We start from the raw sequence: 15133 nt of genomic DNA, 5'->3' as shown, positions 1-15133 counted from the left end.
AAACGAGAATGAAGAAAAGATACCACCCATGACAGGGCCGAGCCAGAAATGCCAGCATTTCTGACACGGTCGACCAAGATACCATGGTCGACCGTGTCGAAAGCGGCTGAGAGGTCTAAGAGTACAAGGGCCTGGGACAGATTCCTGTCAGCTCCCTGTTTCAGTGTGTCCATGACTGCCACCACAACTGCCTCAGTGGAGTGGGAGGGTCTGAACCCAGCCTGTCGGTCGTCGAGGAAATGAGTTTCCTCGATAAAGGCACTGAGGCAGCGGGTGACATAGGTCTCTAAGACCTTTCCTAAGTAAGGGAGGAGGGAGATGGGGCGGTAGTTGGCTAACGTGGAGGGGTCAAGGCCCGGTTTTTTTAAGATGGGAACCGCCACAGCGCTTTTAAAAGCATTAGGGACAGAGCCTGACAGAAGAGATTGATTTAAGAGATCAAGAGGGGGACCGGGGCAAGCCGCGAAAGCAGCTCTTAAGATGGACGTGGGGCAGCAATCGTTAGGCGAGCCGGAGCTCACCGTCTGAAGCAATGAGAGAAAAGTATCCAGGGAGATAGGGGGAAATTTAGAGAACAAGTGGGGATTCGGGGGGGGGAGAACAGAATCATGAGGCAGAGTAGTGGGGGGAATGTTATTTTTAATCGCAGAAATTTTGTCGGAGAAAAAAGAGTTAAGAGAGTTACACAGGACTTGTGTGGGAAGGGGCTGAGGGGTGACCCGATCAGGAAGGGAAAGCTCAGCTACAATAGAAAAAATTTCTTTGGTCTTGGATGCCGAGGTCAAGACCTTCTGAGAGAAATAAGATAATTTGGCCGAGATGATCGACCGTTTATAAGCCTTTAATAAATCAGAGTACGTAACTTGGAGTAGAGGGTCATAATTCCGCCGCCAACGGCGCTCAGCCTGTCTAAGGCGGAGTTTATCCGCTTTAAGAGTGGAGGTAAACCAGCGCTGGGCGTCGTGGGGGCGTTTGGACTTAACAGTTTTAATGGGGGCAACGACATCACAGGCAGAGGATAGCCATTGATCAAGAGAGGTAGCTTGGGAGTCCAAGTCAGAATAGTCAGGGAGAGATGATGAAGCAAGAATAGAGTGGAAATGGGAAATTTCAGCATGTTTCCAATTTCGAACCTGAAGGTTATGGGGGATCGGAGGACGGGTAGGCAAAAGTAAATGCAAGGGAAAGGAAATAAAAAAGTGATCAGACCAGGGGCAAGGATAGACCAAGGGAGAGGGAATGTCGAGGTTGGTGGACCAGATCTGATCTAGTGTGTGGCCTTTATTGTGTGTGGCCACGAAGATGTGTTTGGAGAAATTTAAACCAAGCAGTGAGTCAGTGAACTCACGGGAGAGGGAGGATTCCTGGGGGTCTGAGGGCCAGTAGTTGAAGTCGCCCGCCACCAAAACCCTGGCGGAATTGATGGCCATTTGCGAGATCATACTACTAAATAAGGATGGGAAGAGGGGCGAGTTGCCAGGGGGACGGTAAACTAATATACAGATGAATGAGGTATTGGGAGAGGTAAATTTCAGTGTAAGGATGTCCGTATTAGCTATGGGTGGAGTGGAAAGGGTAGTGAACTGTAAGTGAGAGCGAATGATAGCAGCGACTCCGCCGCCAGGTCTGCCAGGGTTTCTATCAGAATGGAGAATATAGTAGCCTGCAGGGATGGCGGCCAAGATGTCAGGGTAAGAGTCAGCATTTAACCATGTTTCCGTGAGGAGTAAGATGTCGATAAGACCTCCATCTAGGAGTTGGAATATGTCTAACTGATGTTTAGGGAGTGAACGAGTATTGAGATAAAGTAATGTGAGAGGGTCACTACCACTAGGACTAGACAAAGTCAGCCGAGGTGCAGCAGAGGGAGGTGAGGAAGTGGGAAGGGAAGGTGAGGAAGGAATTATAAGCGGGGGAGAGGATAGAATGTTATTTCCTCGGATGGTAGCTATAGCACGGGGAGCAAGGAGGACATGATGGGAAAGGGCACGAAGGGCCTGAGAGGAATACACCAGACGTTGAGCAGCATGCCTGGCCCCTGGCCTCGATCGGCCGCGGACGGGCGCAGACGGGCTTGACTTATGCGCGACTTCGTGTGTGGGGTGGCCACATTTTTAAGTTGGGCTTGGCTGATTAGGCTGAAAACCAATAAATTAAATAAGCATAAGCAAATTATCTTTTTTTATATTCATATATCCACAAAGCTGCTATAGTTTAATACATTTTTCATTATTTATTGTAATATAACAGTTTTTTTATTTGCATTTTCTTCTACATGTATTTTTAATGAACTGTGTTTTAATTGTAAATGTGCTTTTATGATATTATATATATCAAAATAAAGCTTTGATGATGATGAATATTATAAAAAATTGATTAAATTAGAAGAACAAATGCCTGGTATCCCTCCAGTGTTGAAGAGAAATCCTGTCCTTCAGCGCAGGAAAAGGAAGTTAATACTGAATGTACAGTATCCTCACTCTCTATGGCATTTCTCCTATGAAAGAAAAAAATAAATACAAATACAAAATATACTCAAAATTTACCAAAGTGGTGTAATCGGGTACAAAAGTGAATGAGAAATAACAGTTTTTTCTCGGTGCCTCGTTAAAGAAATGCCGCTTGTGTTCTGATCGATTATGTTGTTTCTATGTGTCGATTGCATTGTTCCTGTACTACTGCAATATGATTTCCCCCCCCCCTGAACTGACATTTTGTTTTACCAAAGCAGCGTACTGGCGTAACGTTGCCCCAGATTCTGTCCTCCTAATGAAAAAGTATGCCTTGACTTAAAAGCATAAAATCCATGAATGCCCTTACCTAATGATGCCATGAAACTCATGGTTCTTAACAAAGTTTGATTGCTGTTTTTTCTCATCACAGAATCATTCTTAGATCCCTCAATCACATGCACACCCACCAAAATTGACTAGGTCACGCCCAGATGATCCCAGGAGTTTTTCTCTCTACAAACGTCTTTCACTGGTCCTTAGAAAATTATTCAACCAAATACTTCCGAACCATCAACAAGCATGGACTTCTAGATTCTTCCCAGAAAGGTTTCTGTCCCTGTCAGACTTGACCCTTGATGCTGCATATTTGCTTCACAGCCATCTTTCGATGAGAATCATGTAGCTTTGACAGTGTGTCTTGCTCTTAAAACTGCTGTTTATACGGTTCAAGCCACAACACCCAGATATCATGATTCAATGGAGTGGCAGAGATGAATGACAAAGCTCTCGCCCAATTCACAGCGATCTTGGAGAACTGCTCATATTATGGATCAAGGAACACTTTTACAGCCTTTCTTAGGGACACATCAAAACACCCTCACTCTTGCAGTGTTTATGTAACTTAGACAGTGACCTAGATGTCTTAACATGTGATGAGATTCAGAACAATATGCCAAACCTACCTTCTGTGTCTCATCATTGACATCTAGGTAATTTGGGTTGAGCACTATACAAAAAAAACAGGGTTATTATTTCTGTTATGTTATGTTATGTTATAAAAATATTTCTAGAGCGCACTAACACCGTTGGTTGCTTGGCGCTGTGATCAGCAATAACATGAACATAGAGGGAAGAGGGTTATGAAAATGCTTGTCTGAACAGCCAGGTCTTCAAGGCTTTCCGGAAGGAGAGGAGATCTTGACAATTCCGGGTCTCCATAGGGAGGGAGTTCCACAAGCGGGAAGCAAGGGTAGCAAACCTACGACCTCCTGCACGCTTTAGGTTGAAGGAAGGCGACTGCAGGAGGATCTGGTGGAGTGAGCGTAGGTTGCGGGACGGAGTGTACTTGGAAATCAGGTTGTTGATGAAAAGTGGGCTTTTACAGTAAAGGGACTTGAAGATTATGCAACCAGCCTTAAAGGCACATCGCTGGACCACAGGGAGCCAGTGTAGTTTCCTAAGGAGGGGGGTGGCTGCCTGGCGCCTAGGTTGGTTCAGAATTAGCCTTGCGGCATGGTTCTGTGCCATCTGGAGTCGCTTAGTTAGGTAGTTGGGAAGGCCTATGTAGATGGCATTCGCGTAGTCCAGATGGGGCAGTACAGTAGAGATAACCACCTGGTTAAGTGCATCGGATGTAAGCAGGCGGCGTACCTTCCGGATTTTCTTCAGTTGGAAAAAACACTTGGAGACCACTTGACCAACTTGAGTTTTAAGAGACAAGTCTCGGTCCACGGTGACTCCAAGTGTTTTGGCTGACAGGGAAGGTATTGGAGCTTGACCTAGTCCAGAAGGCCAATAATGCGGGCCCCAGTACTTACTGCTTTCACCTGTTAGGACTAGTTCCGTTTTACCCGGATTTAATTTGAGCTGGTTCTGGTCCATCCAAGCTTTAATGTAGCTCATGGTGGACTGGAAGTGCCGTATGGAGTCTTCGGTGTTATCGATGGTGAACAGCAGCTGTAAGTCGTCTGCATAGTTGAAGACTCTCACCTGGTTGTCTCTTAAGGTCTGGATCAGAGGGAGTATATATAAATTAAATAGGTGAGGAGACAGGGAGGAGCCCTGTGGCACTCCACAGGTGATAGCCTGTTTGGAGCCCATTAAATCACCAAGGCGCAGAGTTTGATTACGGTCAGTCAAGAAAGATCTCAGCCAGCCGGCAGCTAAGTCCCTGACGCCAGCTTGTTTGACACGGTCGACCAAGATGTCGTGGTCGACCGTGTCAAAAGCGGCCGAGAGGTCTAAGAGCACCAGGGCTTGGGGAGAGCGTCTGTCAGCACAATCGCGCAGGATGTCCAGAACTGTCGTGACTACTGCTTCGGTTGAGTGAGCAGGCCGAAAGCCTGCCTGATGGGAGTCGAAGCAGGAGGATTCCTCAAGGAAATTAGATAAGCATTTGGCCACGTGTGCCTCAAGGACTTTTGCCAGATAGGGCAGCAGCGAGATCGGCCGAAAGTTGGCTTTACAGGCTGGATCTGCCCCCGGTTTTTTTAGAAGCGGAATGACAATGGCTTCTTTGAAAGCTGTGGGGACTAAGCCAAGAGTCAAGGATTTATTCAGGAGTGTAAGGGCCGGGACTGGGTGGGTCAGGAAGCACTCTTTTAAGATGTGGGGCGGGCAGCTATCTGAAGGGGCACCGGATTTTACTCTAGATAGTAATTCCCGAAATTGATCCTGGGTGATGAGTGGGAAGCTGCTCAGAGTGTAGTGATTTGATTTAATTGACATGCCAGTGGTAAGGGGAGACACTGGTCGGGGGATACTGGCTTTGATGTCCAGTATTTTGTCAATAAAGTAGACATTAAGTGAATCACATAGAGACTGGGTGGGGATAATCTTGGGTCGGACCGTGTCAAGGTTTGTGAGTTCATTGAGGATGGAAAAAATGTCCTTAGACTTATTTGTAGATTCCAAGATTTTGGCAGAAAAATAGGACGCTTTCGCCGACTGGATGGCCATCATGTATTCTTTCCTAGCTTTCGTAAAGGACTTTTTTAGATCAGGATCATATTTCCGACGCCATTGACGTTCTAATTGTCGTAAGGCCAGTTTCCTTGTTTTAAGGTCAGTGGAGAACCACCGATTAGCGTCAGCTCGTCTTGCCCGTTTGATTTTTTTAAGAGGGGCATGAGAATCCCTGGCCGTGTTGAGCCAATTGGTAAGCGAGGAGACCGAGGAATTGATCTCATCTTGAGCAGATGGGATGGTGTTGGCTAGTGACTCTAAAAAAGCAAGTTTATTGCTTGAATTCCAATTCCTGGCTGATATGCCTCCGACTGGTGCGGCAATAGTCGCAGGGGGGATGCATAGGTTAAAGTGAAGAAGGGCGTGATCAGACCAGATGCATGGCGATATGGTTGGAGCAGTGGTACAGGAGGTGTTAGACCACAACTGGTCAAGGATGTGGCCCTTGCAGTGGGTGGCGGAGGAGACTAGCTGGATGAGATTTAAGTTAGAGAGGAGGTCCGACAATTCAGCTGAGTGGGGGCCTTCTAGGGGGTCTTTATACCAGTAATTTAGGTCTCCAATCAGAAAGATTTTGGGGTGTTCGAGTGCTAGATTAGCAAGTTGGTCGGCCAAGTTCATAGGAAATGTAGGCATTGGGGTCGGGGGTCTGTAGAGAAGAACACACGCAATTGTCGAGTCAGGAGTGGCGATTTTCAGTACAAGATTGTCTGACTCCTCCAGCGAGAGGCCAGCGAGGGAGGTGACGGTCAGATTGGAACGGATAATAGCAGCGACTCCTCCCCCTTTCCCGCTGATGCGGTCGGCGTGGATGATGTAGTAGTTAGGTGGGAGCGCCGCAATGATGTCGGGGGCAGAGTTGGGGTTTAACCATGTCTCTGTGAGCAGGAGGATGTCTGGTTTCTCTGTGTCTAATAGGAGGAAAATGTCCAGCTGGTGTTTTACCAGGGAGCGAGTGTTTAGGTAGCAAATGGTAAGCGGTGGCGGGAGTAGGTCTCTCTGCATATGTTGTAGTGCCGGGGTAGTTAGGTGACAACCCTGGGACAGGATGCCATTGGTGCAGAGACGGCTAAGGGTGTCCCTTGATAACAAGCCCTGTCCTTTGGTCCTATAGCTCAGGAGGACAGATCTCGAGTAAGCGCTGGGACGGGCAGCATAAACTGCCCCTGGTCCCGGCAGGTCGCGGACGGGCGCAGACGGGCGCAGACGGGCTTGTCTTAGGCGCGTCTTCGGCGCGCCGTCGACGCGCCCGCTGCGCTCGTCCGCTGCGCTTCCTGGGGGGATGAATCATTTATAGCCGTAGGGGTGGGAGGGGCCGAGCACTGTGCCGCTCGCCTGCTCCTCACCTGAAGGTGCTTCCCGCTAGAGTCCCCGGCAGCGCCTGATCGGCTGCGGTGGGCGGGAACCGAGGAAAGAGGGTGAAGCCCAGCAGAGGCGTAAGCATTCACATCAATTCTGCTTTAAAAACGTTAGTCTTTTTAAAAGCGGTCTGTATTTCAGTTTTTAAAAAACATAAGCATTCACCACAAATCTACTTTCAAAGCGTAAATCTTTCAAAGCGATCTGTATTGCAGTTAAAAAAGCAGTTTTACTTTACATCAATTTGCTCATTCGCACCAGGTCCCGGCTTCCGCCTCAAGACCTCAACATTACATGCACGCTGACAAACGGTGCACGCGCTGTGGAAAGGCGTCTTTATCTAATCAGAGGTGGGAGGGGCCGAGCACTGTGCCGCTCGCCTGCTCCTCACCTGAAGGTGCTTCCCGCTAGAGTCCCCGGCAGCGCCTGATCGGCTGCGGTGTCAGTTCATAATGCACCCATAGTTGTAACCTGAAGGTGAAGCCAGCCTGGTGTACACAAATTATAATGTTAAGCGCCAAGATATTTTTGTGACAGAGATTGTGATCTGTGTAATTAGTTACAGAATATGAAAAATGCATTAGTTATATATTGTTTCATGATTGTCTAACACAGTAATGATTTATTTAATATCATATAACCTTCTTGACATATTTTTATCAGGTTAATTTTGAACTCACATTTGGATTATCCCTGGTTTTCTTTACCTTGATAGAATAGGCGCTTTATGCCTTTAATTGGTGCTGATTATGGGTCTGGTTGATAACTGTAATGTATGGGAAGATTGCGTACTTTTTGCAATAGACTTATGCTTGGCAAAGATGTTTAACTATAATATGTGAAACAACAATTACTAATGAATGATTCCCAATCACACTAGCCTAATACTTGAAGACGAGTGCAGTGATACACCAGAGTGATATCCACTTTGGACACAATGAGCCCAAAGTATGATTGCTACTAATAACAAGCTATGCTGAAATATTGTACATTGCTATTTGTAGCCTTGAAAAAAACCCCGCCCTGCACATTACAGGGTCGAAACATGTGTTGGTTCATCACCTATTCATAATAAAATCTATTCCACTGTTTATCACTAGGACGTTACTGCTATGACGGTAGAAGCAGCTGAAATAAATGAATAAAGTGCGCATTTGTCATAATTATTCAGCAGTATCCCAACTGGAGGATCTCACCACCGTATCACTACTTTAAATATTAAAAATAATAATATTAAACAATGTTTGGCAGGGTGATGGGATCTGGAATGTTGTGTGGGGGAGGTTCGAGGGCAGTTTCCGCTTGGAACATGGAATGCAGGGGAACAGAGTTGCTGCCGGGAGTTGGAGATCATCAGACGGAATAAAGATAGCTGCAACCTACCTGAGATGCACTTCTTTTCACAGGGCCTACAAACCATGGTTTGTTGGTATGTAAGTGAATGGAAAATGAATGAACGAATGAATGAAAAAATATTTGTAGAGCGCATAGCTACCCAGAGGCATCTCAGCGTTGAAGTCAGATGCGGACAGCGAGGGCTCATGATTAAGAGGGGTTTTGGAAAAAACAGGTTTCGCTGAGTTTCTGGAAGGGCAGCAAGTTGGATTCCCCCCGTACGTGGGGAAGGAGAGCGTTCCATAAATTAGCAGAGTTGTAGGAGAAGGAACACCCACCATATCTAGCTCTCTTTATTTTTGGGAGCACGGCAAGAGAGAGAGACTCCAAACGGACGTTTCTGCTTGGGCGGTAAGGGGTGATCATAGATCGACTGATTGTCGGTCCATTCCCCCATAAGGGCTTATGTGTGATATACATAGCCTTTAGTTTGATTCTCTCCCTGATAGGGAGTCAGTGAAGGCTCCTCAGTGCAGGTTTTCCAGATTGCCGGTAAGTGATCTGGAGCAGCAGGCCAGTTGCACAATTTTGGAGGATATGGAGCTTGGAGATTGTGGATTGGGGGGCTCCTAAATAGAGAGCACTCCTATAGTCCAGCGAGATAGAATAAGAGCCTGGACCATAATTCATCTTGCCTTGAATGGCAGGAGAGGGAGTATTTTGCAGAGCATCCTCAGCAGGCCATAACACGTGGCCGATAATTTTGCCGCCTGATAGTCAAAACTCAGACAGCGATCCATCCAGATGCCCAGGCTTTGAATCTGTTTTTTTGGTTCTGGGGCAGGGCCAAGACAGTTATGCCAAAGCAGCTCTGAGTTGAAAGTTGGTGAGCTACCGAGGAGCATTAGCTCCTTCTTGTCCCTATTGAGTTTTAGGCATCCATTTGGCTACCTCCTTTAGGCAACTTCCTAGGCCGCCAGATGAATTTTTGGTAAGGTTTAGAGCTGTCATCGGCATAGATAGCAATTTTTATGCCAAAAAGACGGACTATCTCTGCCAATGGACTCGTGTAGACATTAAACAGTGTGGGGCTCAGGGAGGATTCCTGGGGCCCACCACAACTTAGGGACATGTGTTTGAAGATGATGTCCCCTTCAAAGACCTAAAAGGATCTTTCTTCTAAGAAGGACTGCATCATTGTAATGACACCGCCCGTCACTCTCAGACACCTAAGTTTATAGATCAGCGTATTGTAGTTAACAGTGTTGATGGAGCGAACTTTCAGAATAAATTTTGAATTAAAGCACGCAGTAATGAAACTCCCATAATTTTAATTTACTAATGAGTGTTGTATGTTTTGCACGTTTTTGTACTGACACAACCTAGAATAATGTGCACCTACACAAACACGCGGGTTTAATTATTTGTGCTCTTGTCATGTTTGTCATTCTGCTTTAAATAATAAATTTACTTTGTCTTTCGTTTTGTTGAACATAAACTGTGGCTGTTTCAAATAATAGCATGTGCATTCTTTAAAATGTGCTTTTGTTTACGTCGTGTCATCTTATGTGTTTTTGTTATGTTTATCTTTTGTATGCAAAGCTAGGTAACATAGACTAATGGGTTAATATTAGTAAAGGGGTGGGTAACAGAATAATTATCATTTCTTGAATTCATTATTGTCTTGTGTTTCCTTGCATACTAGAGTCATGCTAAAAGAGGCTTGTGGCCTATTTCTAAAATGGATGTCCGAAGTCCTGTCAAAGTTGGGCCCTGTACAGCAGCGTATGAAAGTGGAAATATTTTCTACAATAATTCTTTGAAAGTCGCTCGTAAAAGCAAGGCTGCGTGGAAGTAATGAATGGACATTTGATTCAGCTTTCATGGTCAAGGACAGGATGTGTAGCGGCGGAAAAGCTTGGACGGAGGGAGCATTAGTTGATTTTACCTTTTTTTTTTTTTTCTTTTACAGAGTTACAAAAGAAAGAAACATTCAGGACCCTCCCCACCCTCCTCCCATCTCTCATAAGTATTGGAAACCAATAATACAGGCACAAATAAACATACATAATGAACAAAAATAAAGAAAATAATATCTTAGCAAAGAAAGTATGGCAAAGAAGATATTATGGGTGCCTAGTAACCCTATTATGTCTCTGGGTCCCCTTGCCCTTGTTGACCTATCCATTTAGAAAATACTCCCCAGATTTCCATCCCCGTCCTCCTTTTCCTTCGTTCTTTTTTGGCATAAACAGATTTTTCTAAATGGTATGTAGCGACTAATCTAGCCAGCCATTGTGCATAGGAGGGGGACTCAGAATCTAACCAGCCGGAGGAGACACATATCCTCCATACTGCCATTGCAACAAAAATCAGCCCTTCCTCCTTTACTCTTACAGAGTCAGATTGTGTTCCCAAAAGAATGGTCGTGGGATTTAGGAGTATTGATTGGTTAGTTATTTCGCAAAGTAAATTCTGAATTCTGAGTAGGGTGGAGTTGATAGTTGGACATGTTGCAAATATATGTATAGAGTCTGCCCCTACTTCAAAGAAGCGTGGGCATAATGTTCCTCTCCCAGATCCCCATTTGATGATTTTGCTAGGTGTCATATACAAAAAGAATATAGTTTTGAAATGTTGTGCTTGGAGTTTAGCAGAAATTAAAATATGTTGTGATAATCACAGGGAGTTGTAAAATATACTTTTGGGGGAATAAAGTTTAATATGCCATTTAGAGGCAATGGTTTCTAAATCATCTGTCAGTCAAATGTGCCTTTCTAATAAATAATTTTGCTTAATAAAATTGCTAATTAAAGAATTAACGCTTCAAAATGCATTTTGCTCTATAATAAAGTTAATAAAATAGATTTGAAATGACAAGCTGGTCTAGTTTATTTCCTTGAGTTACCATTAGTTAATCCATTGCCTTTGATAGTGACTTAATTAAATGTATTATAAAGTGTTTCTGAATATTTAGGTCATATGATTCAGTTGGTCAAATCATGTCTCAGTCATTTATGGGCCTCGTGATAGATTTATGAATTATGGTGAGTATCGTGGTGTAGAGTTGTTCATATGAGACTGAATTTCTTTTGGCCCGCTGGATCAAATCTTTGGTAGCAGAGTTTGGTTACTATGGTAACTGACATGATACATGGTAATTACATAGGATACATGTTTAACACACGTTCAGTTTTGTCTAGTTGTTATTTGTTGTCGACAGGTTTTTCCAGCAGTGTGAAAAGCCTATTTGCTGGCAGAGTAGTGTGACAGGTGAAGTTACACAGTTCATTTGTTTCGTTTCAAATTAGTGGTATAGAAATATCACTAAGTGTTGTGGACGTACAACACAAGTTTAGGGATTTAGGTATGACAGATTGCATGAATAGTGAGGTTTGCCTATGAAATTGTAGCTCTGGGTATAGGGACGAGGAGCCCGTTTTAAAACTCGTTGCGAAAAGAGTAGTAGGATTTTTTCCGAGCTTGTGTGAAGGGTGAGGTAGTGTTGTCTATTCTTACTGGCGTTTTGGGATTTCTGTTGGTTGGTTAAAGTCCTGCTGAAGATTTCACGTTTGCATGAATAGGTTTCTCGTATTAAAGTTGTAAAATTGTTTTTGTGAAAATAGCGTCGTCTATTGCACGAGAGTGGATTCTTGAATGTTTGGTGAAACTATCACTTTATTAGTGAAACGGACAAATGGTTTGTTTTTCCGTAGTTATTAACTGAAATCCATTGAAAAGGATTGTTTTAAAATGGCGCCGTGAAAACATTTTATAAAGGAGGGGTGAGTTTACGGAGTGACACTGACACACGCAGCTTTGCTGCAGCTGCAGTATACGTCACAGGGTTCGCGCTGCGATTGGTCGACATACGTCACAGCGAGCAAGCTGATTGGTTCACGTGACCAAAACAAGCTGTTAGCTGATTGGACATTTCTGAAAACTGGTTTCTCATTGGTTAAGCAAGGTAGTGACGTGGCTTAACCTGATTGGCTTGTTGGTGAGTTTCGCGCACGGATTGGTCAGAGTTGCGGAACAGCAAAAAAATATTTTTGATCTTTTCTAAATTTTACGGATTAGTTTAAAAACATGAGTTATTGGAATAAAGAAGAGAAAAAGCCTTCATGGTTTCAGAAAATTAAAAATGTATTCAATCCTGACAAAAAAATTGAAGCGCGAGGTGGAAGATTACTTCATAAGTACAAAACACCTGCAGCATATATGGAAGGAGAATATGGTTATCATACTGTCCTCTGTTTTATTTTATTTATTTATTTACGAGTTTACATAGCGCTAGAATCGACTTCAGCAGGAGTATCTCTGCGCTTTTGGGCCGGTTTATATACACAGAGGAAATGAGTAATGCTGGAGCTAGATCTTGTTTTTAAACAACAGGGTTTTAAGGTGTTTTCTGAATTTCAGATGTTCGGTGCATAGTCTGAGACTCAGAGGGAGTCTGTTCCACAGTGTGGGTCCTACCACTGATAGGGCTTTGCCTCCGTGCCTAGCTTTCTTGGCGCGAGGCACTACCAGTAGATGGCTTGTACAGGATCTGAGTGATCTGGGGGGGAGTGAATTTCTGTTCCAGGTAGGTAGGGCCTTGTCCATTTATGCTCTTGTGAATAAGACAGCATCTTTTGAATTTTGTCCTTTGTCGAATGGAAAGCCAGTGCAGTTTGTCTAGGAGTGGCTTAGATGCTGTTCTTGGAGGGGCATTGAGGACCAGACGAGCCGCCGTGTTTTGGATTACCTGGAGTCTAGCCAACACTCCCTCATTGGCTGCAAGAAGCAAGCCGTTGCAGTAGTTGATTCGACTCAAGATACGGGCCTGCACTAGGGTTTTCCTGATTGAGACTTTGCACAGCATGCTAATGATGTGAAAGCATGAGCCTGCAACATGGTTGCTGTGTTGTTTGAGCGATAATTCCTGATTAAGGCGGATCCCTAGGTTTTTGACAACCTGTTTGGGGTCTGGGACCGTACCAAGATCAGATTGTGGTAAATAAAAAACTAATTATTTACGCCGTTCGGAATTTCTATAATTACCCAGGAATATGGTAATGCATAAAATGAGGAGCAGAGTCCGTGGTCTTCGAGTTGAAAGGGTTTTATTCCAGAACTCGAGTTAAGGGAGAGCTCCTTCACCAAGCGGGTACAGGAGTAGTCTGCTTTACTTGGAACATAACAGCACTTATATACAGTACGAGTACAATCAAAAAGAAGGAGTTCCCTTAGACTTGATTCAATCATTCATGATGTAATCATACGGAAGACATAGCATGCTTGTTCTCGTTTAAAGAATAACCTGAATAGCATTTACACATAGACAAACTTGCATCGGGGTGATTGTGGTGACAAGTTACAGAGCTGCTAGAATCTGAGGACAGAGAATCGAGGCATTGTTACAGGGTCATTTCTGTCGGAAGGGTAAAGAGGACGAGGTATTGTGCGTTTTTTACTTCTTACACAAGGGCGGTGATGTCTCACAATGGTATGTGTGTGCAGCTGGGAAGAAGGAGAATGGGCTGTAGTAAACTATTCTTCTTCGTGGCTGTCTCGTGTGCTTGATTAGGTTTTCCCTTGGTTGTTAACCCAATCCATGGCTGTCCTCGCAAACTGGGAGATCATTGACGGGCGAGAGTTGCTCGTTTGGTGACAGAGTTAGGGAGGGGGGTTTTCGAGTCAACCATCTGACTGACTCCGTTCTGGTCTAAAAGAAAATATCGAACGGGACGGAAACCTGTAGGATACATGGTAGCTGATCATTATTCTTTGCATGTGCTAGTATTATAAGAAAAGAGCAGGCAAGAGGGGGGTACAACAGGATTTGCGCTTGTAGTAGGAGAATCGGCTTGCCTGGTCGATGTTAGGATGGATAGGGTGCATGATGGGACACCAGGCGGAAAAGGGAGTTTTTTAGTCAATTTCCACATTCCCTCCTTGTCCCATAGAAACCCTATTACAGAAATTCTTAATCAATTTCTATATTCATCAGGTCGTATACTTGTTCCTGTAACATGATCATTTCATTTCTCTTTCCTCTGTTTCGTGGACAAGGAGTACAGGAAGTGGCACACAGTCCACAAAGGGCGGGGCCACACTGGACACAGAGGCAACAGGTGAATATAGTGGCCAAAACGAGGCCCATGACTGTTAGTGCCTTCCACCCCCAGGTGGACAGGAAGTCCCACAACCAGCCGGTCAGGGGCCATGTGCCAGTGTCCATATCCAATTTATCGGATAGTACATGGAGGCGGGATATAGCAGAATAAACTGATGGGGCGTTGTCTGGAATAAATACACAACAACTGGACCCTATTACCATACACACACCACCACGGTCGGCTAACAGGACTTCCAAAACTATACGGTGCTGCAGTGTCATGAGTCTATCTGCAGCTACTTCAGCTGTAATGTTATTTAAGGCGCCAGTTGTTTCATCTATGGCGGCCTGAACTACACGAGTTAGTTGCCGGATGTGGCGACTATTTGCCATAGGTCCCCTGAAAGGGAGAAAACCTTTAAAGAAGTCTCCAGCTTCTTGTCCTGCAGTATCTTCCGCATCTATGACCCCCCTTCATTGTCTTCTAACTTGGGTAAGAGGGTCAATCAGGTGGTAATTGGCAGGGGCTGTGTAAGTCGGTGGTAAAAGGAATGCGATGTAGCATTTTCCAGACCAAGTCAAAAAGTAAATCCCCTTTGGGCAAGTGAACATCAATACAAAGGTACTTACAGACAATAGACTCACTAATACATAAGTGTAACAAGGAAGCAATGAAAAAACGGAAAATTCAAACACGTGAAAACACTATAGTAGAATCAAAACATTAGTACAATTTATTAACATACATTATTTTGATTAAAAATTGGGAAACAAACACAGGACGGAACAATAATTAATAAAAACATTCCAATAAAAAAGGAGCTACAGGAAAAAGGACTAAATTCAAATAACACAATTATTTCGAATTTTCCTTAATTTCTTAGTCCACATTCACTCCTTGAGCATCGACGCGTTTCGG

The sequence above is a fragment of the Lissotriton vulgaris genome, chromosome 4_1 (genome assembly GCF_964263255.1).
Source record: "Lissotriton vulgaris chromosome 4_1, aLisVul1.2, whole genome shotgun sequence".
Classification (NCBI taxonomy): domain Eukaryota; kingdom Metazoa; phylum Chordata; class Amphibia; order Caudata; family Salamandridae; genus Lissotriton; species Lissotriton vulgaris.
The sequence above is the reverse complement of the archived record's forward strand: the minus strand, read 5'-3'. Positions refer to the sequence as shown.